The sequence below is a fragment of the Lycium barbarum genome, chromosome 9 (assembly GCF_019175385.1).
Source record: "Lycium barbarum isolate Lr01 chromosome 9, ASM1917538v2, whole genome shotgun sequence".
NCBI classification, from domain to species: domain Eukaryota; kingdom Viridiplantae; phylum Streptophyta; class Magnoliopsida; order Solanales; family Solanaceae; genus Lycium; species Lycium barbarum.
Genome location: NC_083345.1, coordinates 119,898,479 through 119,918,001, shown reverse-complemented (window position 1 = coordinate 119,918,001; position 19,523 = coordinate 119,898,479).

The window sequence follows — 19,523 nt, the reverse complement described above, 5'->3', positions numbered from 1 at the left end:
TAGCGGGGACCTGTCCCGCCTATATGATATGACATACTCCCCTTAGAGGCTCGTAGACACGTGTATATGGTTAGATGTGTTTGGCCTTGTCGGCCTATATTTTGGATATCATTTTGTTAGCCTCGTCGGCTTATGTACATTGCTATGGGCATTGCTATAAATGGTGATATATAAATATGTATTGTTGCCCAATGGAAAAAGTATGATTTAATATGTGGCTCACCTAGATGTAAATGTAAAGGTATGTTAAGAGGTGCCCGGGTGGGCTAGCATTGGGTGCCCGTCGCGGCCCTCCGATTGGGTCGTGACAATTAGGCTTTCTTTGGACCGCCACTAAACCTAAAAATTCCTACCCATTGCATTTATATCCTAGTTAACCCATTTTTTTAGCCTTAACTTTGTTTTTCTTTTATTTTATTACAACCTTGTGACAAGCCCTGTCTCTTTTTGCCCTTATTTACCCACCTTTTGGCACCCTATCTTCCTAAGCAAGTCGAATACGCTAAAATAGGATAGAGCGCTTAAGTTTGGGGGTGGTAGCTGGCAATAAAAGGCATGGTATGTGATGGAAAGTAGAGGACACAAAAAAAAGTGTATATGTAGACATATGTGTATAGAAAGGTGTGTATGTGTACATATAAATTTTATGTTTAGTTGTGAACACGAGGATGTGAATAATGGTTGTGACGTAAGAAATAAATGGGGAAACTAGGGAGGCAATAACGATATTGGCTAAGGGAAGTACGAATGGGCGGTAAATTCTTAAATGTTGAAGAAGGGACAGATTAGGTGAAGGAAGCGTGTTCGAAAATGCTTAGGGAGAAGTCAAGTCACTCTTACCCAAATTACACCCTACCTTAACCTTGAACCTTAGCTATGACCAGCAAGTCCTAATTGATTTTGAACAAAGTATGTTTACATTAGTGGAGAAATACTTAAAGGGCAAGCTTATGGCATCGCATTTGTGTACTTGTACATTATCTTTTCTGAGTGTGAGTTATTCTCCCCTTATTCGTCTTTTGTCCCAGTTGCTATTTGTGAATATGTGTGTGGGGGACTTTCTTTGGTCTTTTGTGAGGGCATGTGGATTACTAAGCTCAACGAAAGAATTACTTCTTGATGCTTCATTTGAAGCCGTTTCCTTAAAAGATAGAGTAACATTGTGTCACCAAGTGCAGCGGTTGGTTAATGCTCGACCTCTGAGAAAAGGCACCATGTTTCGCAACAAAAGAGAGGGGAACTCATATTTTAAATGAATATTTTTTGACTGATCACGATCATCACTGTAGTACCTTAGCAATTGGCATATATTGTAGTTTTGCTTTAACTGCTTGAGGACAAGCAAAAGTATAAGTTTGGGGGTGTTGATGTGCCGTGAAATTACGGCACATGTGATGCCAACTGCTTAGTCTTTTGTAAATCCCCAAGTACTTTTGATGTCGTTTCTCGTGTTTTTGTGTTAATTTGTAGAATAACATGTGCTGGAAGCCACTTGAGGCAAAATGAAGCAAAAACCAGTTGAAATGAACCAGAACATCACCTGCGAATCGCATGTACTGCATGCGAGTCACAGTTGCTGCAGCATCTATTGACAGAGATGGCTAAAAAGGAAGACAGTGGTGCAACACATGCGAGCACCACATGCAAGTCGCATGTGGTACATGCGAGTCGCACCTGATGCGACAGATGCTGCACTATAGCTGATTGAAGATGCAGTACCTGTGAAGATTTGGTGCAACCTGCGACTCGCAGGTTGCACATGCGACACCAAGTGCGATTCGCACTAGATGAGCAGGGGTATTTTTGTCTGGAAATTGTTCCCGTTTTGGACATTCTATAAATAGATTTTCTAGGGTTTTGGACTCATTATTCAACAGATTTTTAGTTGTCTTTTTGTGGAGCTCATTTATTATTGGTTGGTGAAGCTTTTAAGAGATTCCTTTTGCTTTTGTCATATTCTCCATTCAATACTTTTGTAAGCTTTATGAATACACTTTACATTATTGCTTTACCTTTAATGAATATTAGTAGTTAATCTTTTTAGCTAAGGTTGTGGGACCAAATGTGTTAGTTATGTGATTGGGTTTCATACTCATACTTTATTTATATACTAATGGTGTTTTCTATTAACTCTTCAAGCATTAATGTCTTGTGATGGTGTACAACATTACTTGTGCCTTAATACTATTACTTTGCTTGGAAAAGAAAGTAGAGGTTAGGAAAAGAGTTAATAGCAACAATTTGGGTCATTAAATCTATCTAATAGCTTAAGCTAGGAATAGAAAAGTTAGTTGAGGCTACATGGGTGTTCTCTTATAAAACATTCTAGGGCTTGGAAAAGCCTAGGATGAAATTTGCGAATTTGGTTGGAAAACTTTTAGCAAGATTCGCGTGACCCTTGGTTTAATGCATCTAGGCATATAAATAAGTTGAATTGATACCCAAGCACATCACTTTTCATTGGAACCACAACCTTGGTCCCATTTACTAATAGTTTACATCTTATAACCACTCTTAGTCTTTAATGAACAAACACCAACCAAACTACTATTATACTCTCCTCTCCCTTGAAATATAGACTAATAGTCGGGCGTTACACTTGACAAGTATATTTTTTCATTGTATTCTCTGTGGGATTCGACCCCAACCTCGTTGGGTTCTATATTTGACAATGACCGCTTACTCCTGATATTAAAAGGTGTAATTTGGGCGTATCACCAAGTCAAACCCCAGGGAAAGAATCATGTTACATCCATCAGTCCCACGAGCTACACGCCCCAGTAAATACAAGTCTTCACCGTTTGTGACAGATTTTGGTATATATCTAATTTTCATTTTTCTTGTTTGTTTTTTAATACGCAACTGTTAATGTTTAAAGACCAAATACACAGGTAGTAGTTCGGGAAAGGATTATGTTCATGTATTTGATAAAAAAATATTCATTCCAGCAAGATCCCATTACCGGTCCACTTGATGTATAAATTGTGGATGAATACCGTATTTGGCTTCAAAACGGTCTGCTTGTGAGGCACGATAGCAAGTATGTTTTTATCCCAGTATTACATTCAATGATTCCGCATGGGTTTTGTGAATAAGTTGATGTATTTGTTTGTTTTGTTGCCGCAAAAAGAATTACGAAGACCATTACAAAAAAAAGGGCAGTTTTTGACAATGTAGTCAAATTCAATTTTGGCATCACAACTGTCAATGATAAGAACTGGTTTTACCTGTTATCGATGGATGGTCAGCTTTGGAATGATGAGGTGATTTTTATCAGTAATGAAATTCACCTTTTGTTACTAAAATGTTATTATGTATTTGAATGTGATCTAATTGATGTATTTTTTACAATTCCAGCACATTGATGTCATTTTTTATTACTTTCGGAAGAAAGGAAAGTATAATAAAAGGAACAATTTCAGCTTCACCACTGTTGACTGCCTATTCAAGCAGAGAATTGATGTGGTCCACCACGCATATCACAATATTGAAACCCAGACAAACGTGGCAAATGAAGAGCAAGTATTGATTGAGTATGTTAAGGGTCACAGGCTTATTGCCAATGTCCCGTGGCATATGGTTGACAACGTGCTAATACCGGTGAATATAAAAGAAGAAAATCATTGGTTATTGGTACTCCTTTCATTTAAGGACAGGTATTTTTGATGATGAATTAAATATTTTATCATTAGTGTTTCATTCATCATTTTTACCGCTGAATTCTTTTTTTTTTTTAAATGTACAGGCATCTATATGTTTACAACTCGTATCAATCAGCCGGGCACAACACAGTTGTTAGGAATGAAATAAAAAAGTTTGCTACACTTCTGCCACATTTCCTACATCTGGCTGGATTCTATGTAAATCAAAAAAGCATAGATTTGGTGAAAGACCCAGCATATGCGGATAAGGGACAGATCGATATCCTTGAAGTTGTCTATGTTGAAAATCTGCCGCATCAACCTGTTGGTAGCGCGTAAGTAGTAAACATATATTTTTAAAAATATCATAGTGTATCAAATACATGATATATCCTATCAATTTATTATTCTTCTGAAATACATGAGTTGTTTGAACTTGAAATACTTTATTTAGAACTTGAAACATATATTTTCTAATATAAGTTCTTATCTGTATTTTTTTTAGGGACTGTGGTGTCTTCGCGGCAGCGTATGCTGAGTATTTGACATCGGGTGAAAGGATTCCAGATGTCATTAATGCACGCATGCAGCGTATGGGATACAGTGCACTCTTATGGGACTACGCTGAACGCAAGGTTGCTGACAAAGCCGAGAGTGATAATGAAGTTCCACCAAGACCGATTAGGCCAGCAATCGATTATGACACTATAGATGCAATTGATGTTTGATAAATACTATTCGTGCATTCGATGTTTTTTGTCCTTTTTTTCATTAGAGCAAACAATATGATGTTTTTAGATGTATTTTGACTGATGTTGGATAATTATCATTTAACCAAAGAAATCTCAGGGGGTTTATATTCCATATGTTTGGTGTACTTAGTTCCATATATTGTCAAATATATCTGAAGTTTGGAAAAAATAGAGTAAAATGTGACATCATGAATCCACAAATACATTTATTCACCAGGTTCACAAAATATATATGTTTAATTCACCAGGTTCACAAAATATGTATGTTTTAGTAAAATTTATTCATTTTTGTTTTAGTTTAATAAACACATCTTGCGTATTTGACATGACCAGCACAACTATATGATTTCAATCAAAAAAAATTGCAAAAAATAAACCAACTTCATAAGTTTCGGAAACAATACGTACGTTTTTATACCACATATGCAGTGTTATGAAGTTGAGTAGACAACACCATTTTCTAACCGGAACATGGGTTGCCTTTTTTTGTGTTAAAAATACATGAACATTACCGTGTAATTTCAGACACCAGGATCACAAAATACATGTATGTTCTATTACAGTTTATACAATTTTCAGAAGGCCAACAAATACATAATGTTTAGTTGACATTACCAGCACAACTACGAACCTCCAATCCAAAAAAAATTCAAAATAAAAACAATTTTATCATTTATACAGATATAATATGTATGTTATTTTACAAAGTACGCAGTATTTTTTGAAGTTGAAAAAAACACTACACGTATTGGAAAAAAAAATCAATTAAGATCAGTTTGAATGGGACATTCATTTCATAGCAAAAATTTCTGTAATACTACAACATGTGTCAATAGAAGTTTTTGACACAAGTGTTCAAATACTTAAATAACCAATCTATCTTCGCTAATAAAGTTAAATGGATAGGAACACAATAAAAATTCACTTCCTTAGAGGCTCAAAACTACATGAACGTCTGTTGTGCCCAAGTTGTCCACAAGTACTGCAAGCATGTCTGCTCTTTCCAAACAACAATTCACTTAAAGGCTTATCATGCCTCTTCTTTGGCCTACCATACGGTCTCTTGTATCTTGGTGGCAAAACCACATCCTCCAAGATATTTTTGGGAATGTTCCATTCACGCTCGTCGGGTAGAGGATCCACAGGCACATCATATGTCTTCAACACGGTCTCCGATTTGAACAAATCAGAGCAATAATCATCAGCAACCAGATTTTTCTTTTTAATGACAGCCCATGCATGCGGGCAGGGGATTTCATCTAGTTGAAACATACGACAACTGCAAATTTTGCTCTTCAAATTAAGAATGAATCGTCTTCCTCCATCATGTACTGTGTACACGAATTCGGTTGACAGTTCTACCTGAAAAAATAAATATTACATGTATTTGTTATTGAACCAATCAGAATTTTAAAATAAATGAACAAACCATTAAATAAATACATATCAATTCAAAGAAGCATATATTAAATTTACGTTAATACTAACTGTTCATGTATACCAAATACACATCTATATAATGTGTAGAAACACCAGATTAGTACAAGTACAAGTTTGTCAAATAAATTATAACAAGCATTAAACTGAAACATACCGTCACTCGTAGATATAGATACTCGTTGATTGATAGCATCTCCTGAAACTTTTTACCGAGTGTAGTGAACGTGTATGTTCCATTTCTCCGGTTATTGTAATTCCATCTCCCAAACATCCTTCTAACTTCTTCGAGAAAGTCATATATAGGCAGTTCTCTAGCTGTTAGAAGATGTCGGTTAATGCACTCTGCTATGTTAGAAGTCATTGTCCACCCTTGGTTAACAGATGCATACAATCTAGCCCACTTGTCTCTACCAGCCGATTCCAAATACTCTGCCACGCGCATATCTACCTTTTGAACCTTCCCCATCAACTTATCAAAATCATCCTGCGTGTATGCCTTTTCCATGGAATAAAAAATAGGACTTAGCACATCATGGCTCTTCTTGTATTTTTTACATACATTACCCCCACAGATGCCAAATACATGCATAATGTGCAACTGCTGGATAATGTCTACAAACAGCCTTGTTTATACTTTCATGCCTATCTGATACGATACACAGATTCTATCTAATTCCATATGTTTCTCTGAAACGCTAAAAAAAATCACGTCCATGATCTGTCATTCTCAGAATCAATCATACCATATGCTTACAGTTAAGAAGAAAAAAAAATACATTTTTGTATTTGTCTAAAACAGATAAAATATATATTGAGGTAATAAATTAATATGTATTTTTTTGACATACCTGCACCGTCTAATGTGCTTGCCGAGACAAATGTTCCATTGTATGGTGTTTTTAAGTGGCTTCCATCAACTACCACAATTGGCCGACAATAATCGAAGCCTTTGATAAATGCATACAGTGCTATAAAAACATACATAAATTCATTTTCGCGGGTTTTATGCATTCTGATATGTGAACCCGGGTAAGTCTTATCCAATATGTATAGATATCCAGGTAGTCTTTTATAAGATTCAGCCGGTTCACCCATTAAATCGTTCATTGCCTTTTCGTTGGCCCGCCAAGCAATCATGTATGAAACATCCATTCCAAAATCATTTTTGACGTCCTCCGCAATGTATTTAGGCGTATATTTACTCTTATGATTTGATATTTTTGGTTTGACAGTCCCACTTATCAACCGACTTGTAGCTTGGCATTGGGAATAAACCTTTTCCTTTAACGGACATGTATGTTTGTCTTGAAACTCCCTAACTCTAAACATTCCTGACTTACCTACACTTGACGCCCCGAATTTCCAATCACACTCTCCTGATGCGCACACAAGTGTGTAGCTACCAAAAAAAAACAAAAAAAAAACACACATTAATTGCAATAACTAAGTGAGTTGTTGGAATAACTAACTTACTTGTTGCAACAAGTGAGGCATCTGTTGGAACATATGGATCTTCTGTTGCAACAATTTACTTAGTTGTTGCAACAAGTAAGGCATCTGTTGGAATATATGGATCTTCTGTTGCAAATAATCCAGCAGCTGCTAAAGATGTTGCAACAAGTGAGGCATCTGTTGGAACATATGGATCTTCTGTTGCAACAATTTACTTAGTTGTTGCAACAGGTAAGGCATCTGTTGGAACATATGGATGTTCTGTTGCAAATAATCCAGCAGTTGCTGAAGATGTTGCAACAAGTAAAGAATCTGTTGGAACATATGGATCTTCTGTTGCAACAATTTACTTAGTTGTTACAACAATGCACTTGCAAATTGATTAAGTATTCCATTGTTTATCACTAAATATGGTTGATTTCCTTTGTTTATCACTAAATATGGGTGAATCGAGTAGTTCACATCAATTCTCTCTAATGATCACTCGATTTAGTGCATGCTGGCTTAGGAGATCCTCTTCGCTGACTAAAAATACATCAAATTGATTAAGTATTCCATTGTTTATCACTAAATATGGTTGATTTCCTTTGTTTATCACTAAAATGGGTGAATAGAGTAGTTCACATCAATTCTCTCTAATGATCACTCGATTTAGTGCATGCTGGCTTAGGAGATCCTCTTCGCTGACTAAAAATACATCAAATTGATTAAGTATTCTATTGTTTATCACTAACTATGGTTGATTTCCTTTGTTTATCACTAAATATGGGTGAATCGAGTAGTATATGCTACAGCAAGTATAGTATCTGCTGCAGCATGTGAGTAATCTGCTGCAGCAAGTATAGTATCTGCTGCAGCATGTGAGTAATCTGCTGCAACAACTATAGTATTTGTTGCAGCGGCTATAGTATCCGTTGCAGCAAGTACAGTATCTATTGCAGCAAGTACAATATATGTTGCAGCATATGTAGAATCTGTTGCAACAATTGTAATATCTGTGCAGCAAGTGATTAAGTTGTTGAACAAATCTTTACTCGTGTTGGATAAAACACAAGTTTTAACACATAACTTAGTTGAAAAAACACCAACATATAACTTGGTTGTTGCAACAGATTTATTACTTGCTGGAAGTTAAACATAAATTACCATGCTAAGAAACAATAACATTACAATGTCATAAAGTTCCAACAGATAACTATTGTTAAAGCATAATGCAATTTACAACTATGAAGCATTTAGGCTTGGACATGTTGTTTTTTTGTGGCCAGCTTTTTTGCATAAGGAGCATTTATTTTTCCTCGTTGGAAATGATTCCTCGATTCCGCGCCTCCTCTTTGTCCGCCTTCTTCCGGGTTTGCTTGGATCAACATATGGAGGAGGTATCTCTCTCTCTAAAATCTCCAAAGGAACTTCCCAAGATTCTTCAGAAGGCACAGGACAAATTTGCTCACAATATGCAATTACGTAATTCTCCACCTTATAATATGGAGATGAGTAGTCATAAATCCGCCTTCCAAAGTCGTCACCATATTGGACACGAAGCGCTTCCATTGCTTGTTGACAAGGTATTTTGTCCAGGTTAAAAACTCTACAAGTACAAGATCTACTTTGCAGATCGACTGTCGCAATTGCACCGTGACCGATGACGCTGAACTTGTAGTTGACTATTTGATGGGCTAACAACTTGTTCCCCAAGTTGACAAATTTTGAAAAAAAAAATCAACTGAAGGAACAAAGATGTTTGGTGAGTCGATGAACTCCATACGTCTCTCATGAAATTTTTCTGCAAATCTCCTATTTATGGCATCAAATAAAGCAGTAATGGGAAACTCTCTTTCAACATTGAACATTGAATTCACCGACTCAGCAATGTTTGACGTCATAAGATTATACCTGTGAAAATAAAGATCTTCAGTTATGGTCTCTGTGTCATACCAAGATGCAATAACTAAGTGGGTTGTTGGAACAAGTAACTCACCTGTTGCAACAAGTGAGGTAGTTGTTCCAACAGATGTGTTACTTGTTGGAGAGAGCTTCAGTTATTGTCTCCGTGTCATAACAAAATGCAACAACTAAGTGAGTTGTTGGAACAACTAAATCACCTGTTGCAACAAGTGAGTTAGTTGTTCCAACAGATGTGTTACTTGTTGGAGAGAACTTCAGCTATTGTCTCTGTGTCATAACAAAATGCAACAACTAAGTGAGTTGTTGGAACAACTAACTTACCTGTTGCAACAAGTGAGTTAGTTGTTCCAACAGATGTGTTACTTGTTGGAGAGAGCTTCAGTTATCGTCTCTATGTCATAACAAAATACAACAACTAAGTGAGTTATTGGAACAACTAACTTATCTGTTGCAACAAGTGAGGTAGTTGTTCCAACAGATGTGTCACTTGTTGGAGAGAGCTTCAGTTATTATCTCTGTGTCATAACAAAATGCAACAACTAAGTGACTTTTTAGAACAACTAACTCACCTATTGCAACAAGTGAGGTAGTTGTTCCAACAGATGTGTTACTTGTTGGAGAGAGCTTCAGTTATTGTCTCTGTGTCATAACAAAATGCAACAACTAACTGAGTTGTTGGAACAACTAAATTACCTGTTGTAACAAGTGAGTTAGTTGTTCCAACAGATGTGTTATTTGTTGGAAAGGTAATGTATGAATACCTATTTCCGGGGAAGAATACCCTGCTCCATCTGTGGAATCCAACACGTTCAAGATGTTCGGCGGCCCCAGGGACGGTGTCTCTGATTTGATTGAAATGGTCATTGAACTCATCTATATTGTACGATTTTGCTGCTTTATAAAACTGAGATATGACCTTCGTATTTTGAAAGGTGGTTCGGAGATTTTCCCCAAGGTGCTTCATGCAACAACCATAATGAGATAAAGGGAAGACAATTGAAACTGCCTTTTTGATACTTGGATGCCTATCAAAAATTATGCACAACTCTTTGGTATCATCTACAAAGCTTCTCATTTGTTCAAAAAAATATTTGTATGAGGCATCACACTCCTTGTCCACTACACAAAATGCCACAGGAAAAACATGATTCTCCGCATCTTGCGCCACGGCTGACAATAACACTCCTTCGTACTTGCTCTTCAAGAATGTCCCATCGACAGCTATGACTTTTCTCATTTGTGCAAAACCAAGCATCCAAGCCTTGTAGGCTACAAAAAAGTACTTGAATTTCCCATTAGCATCAACCTTCAATGTCGTCTTGCTTCCTGGATTTGCGGAACGAAGCATATAACGGTACGCATCGAGCACTGCATACCCGTGCTCATGTGTCCCCCTTGTCAAAGATTTTGCAATCTCCATGCCCCTCCAGACCTTCCAATAACTTACCTTACAACCCAATTCTGTGCGGAATGATTGGCTCATATCTTTTGTAGATGGGCCTTTACCGTCGGGAAACCTATCTTTGAAGTATTCACCAATGACTTTCGCTATGGCGTGTGGATTATGGCTAGTAATATTCTCAGAACCACATGTGTGATACTTTATGTAGGTTGTAATACAAAATCTGTCAGAACTTAAAAGATTCATAGCCCTCAGCCACCACTTGCACTCCGGATGTACACATCTAAAGCAATACACAGTACGTGAATTAATCACCTTCTTGAGTGTAAAATCTTTCTTCACGCAAGCAAGTTTCAACATAGTTGCTAGTTGTTCCTTGTTCTTGAATGACATTACTTTATAAAAGCCTGTTTCATCATCTTGAACATGGCTGCACTGTGAAGATTGTGTAGAACACGGTGTATTGCTCGCAACTTCGGGTGTAGGAATCGGCTCACCCCCACTTCCATTATCTGGAATATCCATATCCATATCTATCCCATCCAATTTATCATTTAACACATCTTGTTGGTCTTGACCTAAATTATGGTTCTCTACCGGGCTTCCAACCACGTATACCCTTAAAATGTGCCTAGCTACATCATTCAAATAAGTACGCAAGCGATCCTGATCGGTTATCTTAAAAGGCAAGACCCTCTGGTTTTCAAAAGAGCTATGCATGTAAGTGATGGCAAGATCTTTCGGTTCACAAGTTAATTCAAAATAGGTGATGATTAAGTTCACAAAATCATCAAACACAACATCTCTTTGGACACTCATCGCTATCGTCTCTAACATGTGACTACCCTTCCATCGCCAAATATATCGATTGTTCTTCTCGATCCATTCGCCATGGCAATTAACACCTATTGTTATTGAGTCCCCCATTAATGCTACCTGAATATATTTTGTTTTTTTAAAAAAAGGTCATGACTGTATAGTAACAAAATACAATAACTTAATGACTTGTTGGAACAGATGAATCAGGTGTTGCAACAAGTGGATTACCTGTTGCAACAAGTACTATCCTTGTTGCACCAACTAACTAATCTGTTGGAGTCAGCTTCAGTTTTTTGAGTTCTGTTTAATCTAAAGACAGTTGAAGATGTCCAACAGATTAGTGAGTTGTTGCAACAAGTAAATTACTTGTTGCAACAGGTAATACACTTGTTGCAGCAACTAACTATCTGTTGGAGTCAGCTACAGTTTTTTTTTTTTTTTTGGGTCGAGTTTTTGGGTTCTGTTGGACTGAAGCTGAATCCGACGGATCAGTGAGTTGTTGCAACAAGTAAGATACTTGTTGCAACAGGTAGTAAACTACTTGCAACAACTCACAAATCTGTTGCAACTTATTCATACTACGTATTTAACAACAATTAGTATAGAAGTTGCAACAACTACATAATCTGTTGTAATTGTGGCAGCAACTACAATAGCTGTTGCAGAAACTACAACAGTTGTTGCAAAAATTTAGAAGCTCTTATACAGCAGTTTTAGCACTTGTTGCAACAAGTACAATTGCTACTGTAAATTGTTGGAAAATCAGCAACAAAACCCACATAAACAATTGAAACAAAACAACAATATTTTACTTATCAAATGAGCGGAAATTACTTCTGAAGTAATGCCCAGCCAAAAAATTGCAAAATCTGCTGGTTTCGTTTTTTTCTTTGTTGAGCAAATTCTTCAAAATGTTGCACCAATGGAAGAAGAAGAAGCAGGGGAAGCAGCAATACTTATGAAGTAATGCCCATGTAGACACTAACGAAATCCAACCAAAACAATTACAAATTTGGTGGTTTAGTTTTTTCTTTTGTTGAGCAGATTCTTCAAAATGGAACAACAATGGATGAAGAAGAAGCAGGGGAAGCAGCAATGGAAGATGAGGAAGAAGAATGGAGGGAGAAAAAGAATGAGAACAGACGGATGAAAAAAAAGAAGAAGAAGAAGAAGAAGAAGGAGGAGGAAGAACGAATCGAGGAAGGAGAAGAAGAACAGAGGAGGGAAAAGAGCAAAAACGGTGCAGCTATTGGCGCCCTTTTGTTTTGGACCCATTTTGGTATTTTAGGGTTTATATTGACTGGATCAAAGTGTTAAAAATAAAACTTGAGGGCAAAGTATTAAAAATAAAGTTAAGAGTCAAAGTGTCAAAATAAAAACTTTTGGGCAAGGTCAAAATCTCTTAATCGCTAATCAAAAAACACCACCTCCACTCAATAATTAAAACTTGAGTCACCTTCTCTCAATAAAAAGACTTAAGAGGCCACAGCCTACATAACTCCTCTCCCTCTTTTCAAGGAAGTGAGTCTCAGACCGTATGTAGTTCTCCGTCCTTTTTATACAGTTCCTGACAGGTTCTTTTGTGGCTCTTCACTCCAGCCCTGAAGTATTCTGTGAGCCCAATCTGTTTAACGTGGACCCTCCGTTATGAGACTTAAGTAAGGAAAGAAGTCACCTCTAGCTAAATGCCCCAACTTTCAGTGTATGTGGTCTAACACTGATTTTGTGTTTCGGAGAAGGAGAGGATTTGTGGTATTAATGGGTTATTTTGACAGATCAGTGGAGTCCGGTAATTGGGGTGTAATTTGTTGTTGTCTCATCAATTTGGGAAAAAGGACATAAATTGCCAGCCTAGGCATATTTATAGCAATGGATTTCATAGGGCATTGTATTTAATTTTAAGACCTGTTAAATCAAATTTAAATAAAATTATCTCAGTTAGTTTGGTTCAGTTGTTCTTTTGGTAAAGTTGAAACTTGAGCCCTTTGTGTACAATCTACTAATAGGGGACTTTCATAAATACTAGTGAATAAGCATAATATTACATAATCTACAACTGTTATCATAATATACAATATATACAAGGGAAATTAATAAATGAGAAACCCTTTGAATATGGAAGTTTTCCCATAAATGAAGAAACTAAATTTGATCAGTCATATTTCTGCCTTATACGAGGAGCATTTAATAAAATCAATTAGTCAGCTACAAATTTTCCATTTTAGTAAATATACTACCTATTATAATAAGGAAGCACTATTGGGTGTATCTAATATATAGTATATCATGTTCAGTATATATTATATTAATAGTTTATATCATGTTCACTATTGGATAGTCAAATGTACAGATCTAATTTATAGTATATTATGTTCAGTATATTATATATATATATATATATATATATATATATATATATATATATATATATATATATATATATATATATATATATATATATATATATATTTTGATGAAGTAAGATGTTGTCATTGATATAGGGCAACTGGAAGGTGCCTTAATATAGAAACAAAAGCCAAAAGGCTTTTGAGGCAAAAAACATGTTAGTCTCCATTACATTAAAGTTATACTAGCACCATGGAGCAAAAAACATGTTAGTCTCCATGACGTTAAAACTATACTTAGCACCATGGAGCTAACAGAGTCCAAAAAACTGTCAATGCTATTAATAGGAGTAAGAAAATTCCAGCTAAACAAAAAAATTAAGCATTTAGCCGCGGTTTCTTTCATTCCACACGACCCAAAAGATGACTGCTGGAATCATTTCCCAGACCTTCTTGATGTTCAGTATATATTATATTAGTAATAGTTTATACCATTTTCCCATTAAGTAGTGTTAATGTACAAATCTACTCCCTCCGTTCACGTTTACTTGTCCACTATACTAAAAATAAATTTTCACTTTTATTTGTCCACTTTAACATATCCAGAGAAAGACAATCCTTTTTTCTTGTCTTGCCCTTATCAACAACTAATTCCCAAGATTTTTTGAAATTCCAACAGTCATGGTTAACTTATAGTAAAATATGCACTTCATTTATTATTTTCAGTGAAACCACCCAACACTTTCGGAGGACAAGCCAACAGCAAATGATTGCAGCGGTAATAGGGCCAGCAAAAAATCAATGTTGCTGTTAACATTTTCTGAAGAAATCCATAAGAGATGCAGCATGACAATAAGTGATAAAATTGACCGAAAAAAGAGGGACTATGCTTCACCACTTACAAACAAGAACACTTCAAGTGCAAACGCATAAACTGTGGCTAGTAAATAGAAGATACCCATTAGCTAGGCATTAAAAAAGTGGACAGTAACGGTTGTATGAAACTTAATTGTAGTATGTACTGTGTACAAAGGACATGCCATCAGCACTTCGAGTTCCATTGCTTGTATGAGGACTAAGTTTCCCAGTAAAATTAAGGTTTGAACTCACAATACCATCAGGTCTCTCTCCTTCCTGTTAAAAAGAAGTCAATGTTGCATTAACATTCTTGCTTCTCAATAGGGATTACAAGGAATAATTAGTTAAACTTCAATAACAAAGTTACTTTTCCCCAAAGTTCAGATCCCTTGTCATACCAATAACTTCCAGGCTTCAAAGAAAATCCATTAACAATCAGCTGCTCTGGTCGGAGCTGATTAGCAACACTTTTTTTCTCTATTTCATTCTTTGCTTGACTGCCAAGGGGCTCATATAAACAATGTTTGCCAAGTTTGAGCCTCTTTGACTCATCAACTGGCTCACCTATGAAACTTACACATTTGTGCCCATCCGGCATTGCTCTGAGGAGACCAGTATACTCTAATGCTATTGTGTAATCCAAGTTAGCACCTTTCTTAGTGAGGAGAACTCCCGGAGGAAACAATCTCCATAGCATTCGACTTCCAATTCTTTATTTAGAAAAGAAATAAACATGGGAGAGAGAAACTATTCTAATTGCCGTGGAAGGAACAAGTACTAACAACTTCCACATTGACAAATATTTTGAAGTCTCTTTTCCACCAATAAAAAGTAACATAGGCCAAAGAAACAAGTCGTAATGAATCTTGATGTACTATTTTGGTAAAATGATTTTCAACATTATATTTTCAAAGTAAAGAAACATCATAAAGATTCAACAAATATGAAGTGGAAATCACAAAACATTTAGAGCAAGCTTTCTTAAATGATGATCAGAGGATAAAAACGTTGTTACTTAGACATGAAGAACTACTGACGAGTACAATTCTAGCCATGTCTACCAACTACAAACCAGTTTCAAACATAAAGCAATAGTGGTAAGTATGTCGCGATCAATACAAACCATAAAAAATAAAAGACAACTGAAGCATGCGGAGAGGATCTGGGAAAGCTTTGAAACTCCTGTGTAACATAATCCTGAGACACATTAAACTCCCTTTAAACTTGGCAGCAATGACGAAATTTTCTAGCACTATTGCATTCTTGAGCAAATACTTCACCAATGGCACTACAAGATTATTTCCACATAGTGGTCCATCAAAGTTGATGATTTTGATGGTCCAAATGTAGCAAAGAGCCGTTAAAATTATGTGTCTTGAACCTCCTGTTCTGTTCATCCTTGTTTGTGTACCTTGACTGCAGGTCCTGCAGAAAATAATCCGCCATATTATTAAATAGTTATTCTGCTTAGATGGAAGTAAAAGATCAAGGAGTTGATTGTGGATTTAATAAAAGGTTACAAATTTTAGATTCGGAGAACATGTCAAGTGCTTGGCAAATGTTGCTTACATGTAAAAAGAATGGTAAAAGCTTCATTGAAGCTGATCCATTGTTTTAATTATTTGAGCTAAAAAAACTGATTCTTTGAGTACTATCATTTATTAAACATCGTTTCCTACAACTACAAAAAAAGGTCAATTGTTGAACTGGCTTAGTCATACATTCAGTTTTGAGTGACCACATGAAATTCTTTTAAAGCAACTCAAGTTGAACTTGAAGAAAACAAACTGAGAGAACTAGAAAGTTCCTTTAAAACGTCTTACATGAAACAGAATAATAAGTTTTATGATTTTCTTGCCGAAAGTATTTAAGATCAGAAATATGTTGATATATATGATCTTCTTTTCTGCTAAGTTTTTTGATATCAATAACATGAAGTAACAAAAGTAAAGCTCTAAAAGAAACTTACTCTTGCTTGGTGATTGTGCCAGTCAATGAGCGATGTCTCCAGGGAAGTCCCACTGTGTCAAGTTTTAGGAATTTCCAGCTTGATGGTGGAGCCTGCCAGCCTTTCAACTCCAGTATGGAAAGGCACTTATAAACTAATTATGTCAAAACAAAATGCAACACACTTAATATTTTAAAACAAGGAAACTTAATTAATGACATGCTAATTGTTAAATAGTTTGTAAAAACAATTTGGACTATATGACTGGTTTTTGCCACATCAAAGTGTTCAATGTTGGCCTGGAAATCCAAATATGAACTTTTGAACAGTTCGACAAAACCCACTTCCATGATTAAACATGTTGTAATGTTCATTGCAAACACTTTACTTTCACAGTTCATCATCCAAAATTTTGTTCAAAAGATCTTATTTAGGGGTGGATCCACAGTATCCACTGGCCGGGGATCAATTCCCTCAGGTCACTTATTTTATAAATGGTCTTTATTTTGTTTCTCCTTTTAAACCATTTTGTTATTGCCTCTAGGCACTACCAGGTCCCTCATTTTTATTTTATTTCTTGTTTTCTTCTTATATTGTAATACAATTTCTCTAAAAAAATCAGTTATTATGTTTATCTAAATTTGAGATAGTTGGGAACCCATAAACTTCAAATCCTGAATCCACCTCTGATCTTATTTCAATCACCTACCACCGTCCAACCAAATTGCCCATGAGAACGTAAATCATTAGATAACAACCTTAATTGTTAGATTATCCTAAGTAGTGGCACACTTAATATTACTAAACTTATGAATTCAACAGCACATAGAAAGTTCAAAAAAGAAAATCTGAATTTTGGATAGTGAATAGTACGAACAAACCCGGATGCACCAGGGACCCAATTCAAGATTCTCAACATGGGCAACACTATAAAGAAGTTCCTTCATATTATTATGCTGATGTTATCTAAACGAACGACTACAGTGACAAGTGAAGGTACATTTACACGCGGCAAGCGTATATCAGTGCAGTGCCCCACAAGTTGCATTGTTTGCATAAAGGGAGCTAATATTTCAAGCTGATTGAAGTAGTTATATTTATTTATGATCAATTTTCTCAGCTTTACACTGCTGATTTCCAAACGATGAGTGTCCCAAACTTAATCTAATTTCAAGCACTCCAAAATTAGGGCAACCAGATAATACCTTCTCCATGACATTTTCCGTCAAATTCAGGTTCTCAATTGAAAGAAAAATGAGACTACTCCAGTTACTCTATCAGATGGGTTCAATTTGAGTTTGCGTAAAACCAAATTCCTTAACGAGGTATTCTTAAATGCAAACTGAGGAAACTCATATGAGTCACCCTCACTATCACCGTAAATTTCAATAGCAAAACCTTCAACATTAGCAAGTTTGGTTGCAAAATGTAGCCATAAATCAACATGTTTAACATAATGGTTCCTGTAGTTAAAGAGACAGACCCTGAAATTTCTGATTTTGTGGCAATACCTCCAAATCAGGAAATCAAGAGTGTCCTTTTCGTTTTTACAGTAGAACACGAAATTGAGTGATACGGGAACGGACTTTCAAAGAAACCTCCATTGTGTAGACAATACACTGGTCCTCACAACTTGTTTTGCGTGGGGCAACATAGAGAGTATGTGAGTAAGAATCGAGTCGGGCAAATCACTGAGTCGGTCTCCTCCAGCCATGATTTTCCTCTGGATTTCCATGGACTTGATTAAAATACCTATTATTACTGTTAACAATTTTGGAAAAGAGTTTATGTAGGTGTTAATGTGTTACATTGAGTCCGATTGAGTCGAGTCCGTGGCATTTTGCACCCTTAATGTGTGCTCTTTTTTTCAACTTGCACCCTATCCTATTTTTTTTTTATGATTTAAACCCCAATCTCTTTATTTCCTTGCAAAACAATAAATTCACCCTTTTTATAAATTTACCATGAGGGCAAAATAGGAATACAAATAATATATCTTTTTTTCCTTCAATTTATTTATTTTATTAGAACTGCAACAACAATAAATTTTATTTTCAAAGCTCTTTTTTATTTTTTTATTTTAAGTGATATTTCTCTATCAATAGTTGCTAAACATTTGAAGTTCTTATTGTTACAAGTTTGTCGTTTTTCCTTTATAAATTAGTAGTAATTAAATTATAAAGGAAAAGCGACAAACTTGTAACAATAAGAACTCCAAATGTTTAGCAACTATTGATAGAGAAATATCACTTAAAATAAAAAAATAAAAAAGAGCTTTGAAAATAAAATTTATTGTTGTTGCAGTTCTAATAAAATAAATAAATTGAAGGAAAAAAAGATATATTATTTGTATTCCTATTTTGCCCTCATGGTAAATTTATAAAAAGGGTGAATTTATTGTTTTGCAAGGAAATAAAGAGATTGGGGTTTAAATCATAAAAAAAAATAGGATAGGGTGCAAGTTGAAAAAAAGAGCACACATTAAGGGTGCAAAATGCCACGGACCCGATTGAGTCTGTAATTAATTTGGGGCTGATTTCCCTTGACCAAATATCCCTTTATCAACACACTTTTCCTTCCTATTTTAAAACTGGAAATTAAGTCATTTAAGCCTTCTAATTGTTTTTTTAAATAATATTTTTAAACTAATATTTAATAATAGCTTACAAAAATATAGCAATTTCTTGATTTTAGATTTTAAAAATAAAATAATCATTTAATATGATTATTCTAAAAAGGGATAACATACGAGAATTTCATAGTAATTTATTCTAGGCTCAATATTTTTGAATCTTTTTACACAGTATGTTAAGTTTAAAAAGTTATTATTATAAATAACATAACTTTTAAAATCTTCCAAACTAACAATTAAAATAACATCCGCAGCAAATTAATTTAGCAATTAAAATTTTAATAATTTACGAATTCGGCCTCTTGCTTATCCCTAATTCACGTGCGGTC